We start from the raw sequence: 1,800 nt of genomic DNA, 5'->3' as shown, positions 1-1,800 counted from the left end.
TGCCATGTCATGACACCATGCCAAGTTTCATAATTTTCAGGCGTGTTTTGGATTTACAGGAATTAAAAAACCAAATTTCTCAATCTTTTTGGCCGAGCCACGACGCCCACATGTTTTAATTTCATATCATTTCTTGCATGGGACCTATAAATTCAACCAAAGACACGCATGTGATTTTTCAACAAACTTTGGTGCACTGGAACATGTGCTTGTAGTTCAAATTTGAATTATGCACATTAAATGTGTTGAAACTCAATTAATATGTAAAAAAGGCCAAACGAACCCGGAATAATTCCAAAATTTAGCACGATACTTCTATTTGGTCTAATCTACCTGTGTAAAAAAATTAAGGCGGGAGAAGGCAGTGTACGTATGTCGTTTCGCACACGGAGGTGACATGTTCCCTCTTGGAACCACGAGCCTTCTTGAGGGAACCTCCGTTTGCAAGAAGCTTACAGCAAAGCTTGTCCCAATTCGGCCAAAAAAATTACCGCAGCATGTTGGTGCCATGTCATGACACCATGCCAAGTTTCATGATTTTTAGGTGTGTTTTGGATTTACAGGAATTAAAAAACCAAGTTTCTCAATCTTTCCGGCCAAGCCACGACGCCCACATGTTTGAATTTCATTCACATTTCTTGCATGGGACCTATAAATTCACCCAAAGACACACATGTGATTTAACAAACTTTGGTGCATTGAAGCATGTGCTTGTAGTTCGAATTTGAATTATGCACATTAAATGCCCAGAAACTCAATTAATGCATAGAAATGCCAAATGAACCCGGAATAATTCCAAATTTAGACACGACATTCATGTACTAGTTGCATGTTCACTGTACGTAAATGTTCAATTCAAACACCATCATTTCCCTCCATAACACCATTTTGTCTTTCAAAACATAATGAAAAAATCAGGTATACCACAAACAGTTTACTAGAAAGAATCGTGTGGGATGCAATATAAAATATCTTGGCGCACCGTCTTACACTAGTAGAAAAAGGGTCAAATGTGAAGAACATTAATGACGGTTTGTAAAAAAACCGGCACTAATGTGCTCAATAGTACCGGTTCGTGGCGGCGATCAATAGTACCGGTTCGTAATGAACCTTTAGTACCGGTTCGTGCCACGAACCGGTACTAAAGGGGTGGTGGCAGGCTGCCGTCAGGCCAGGGCCCCACGAGCCCCTTTAGTGACGGTTTGTGACACAAACCAATACTAAAGGTCTAACCTATAGAACCGGCACTAAAGAGTCTTAACCTATAGTCCTGGTTGAAGACACAAACCGACACTATAGGGCAATTTTCAAACTCTACACCCCCCCATGTATCGCCATTTCAGTTTCAAAAAAATCAAAAGAAAATGATAAAAACTTCAAAAAATAAAATCCTTCGAGAGGTAATTATATTACTACATCTACTAGTTAGGAAAATTTGAAATCTTAAATTTGGACATGTTTTGCAAAAAGTGTAGGGAAAATGTAAAACGGCTATAACTTTTGCATACGATGTCGGAAAAAAACGTATAATATATCAAAAAATTCAGCACGAAAATCCGCATCCGATGGAAACGGCCTATGGCCTATTTGGAATTTTTTTAGAATCCTCAAATTCCAAAAGGAAAAAAAGATATGGTCAAATTTTAGTTTTTTTAAAATTTTTTGGTTAAATCTGGTCAAACTACTTATTCAAGAAGTATTAATGTTACTACATAATTATTCAAGAATATTAGTGTTGCTAAATAATTATTTCAATTTTTTGAATTTTGGTCAAATCTGGTCAAACTATGGTCAAACTTA

This window comes from Triticum urartu, chromosome 2A (genome assembly GCF_056163025.1).
Source record: "Triticum urartu cultivar PI428250 chromosome 2A, HENAU_Tu73, whole genome shotgun sequence".
Taxonomy (NCBI): domain Eukaryota; kingdom Viridiplantae; phylum Streptophyta; class Magnoliopsida; order Poales; family Poaceae; genus Triticum; species Triticum urartu.
The sequence above is the reverse complement of the archived record's forward strand: the minus strand, read 5'-3'. Positions refer to the sequence as shown.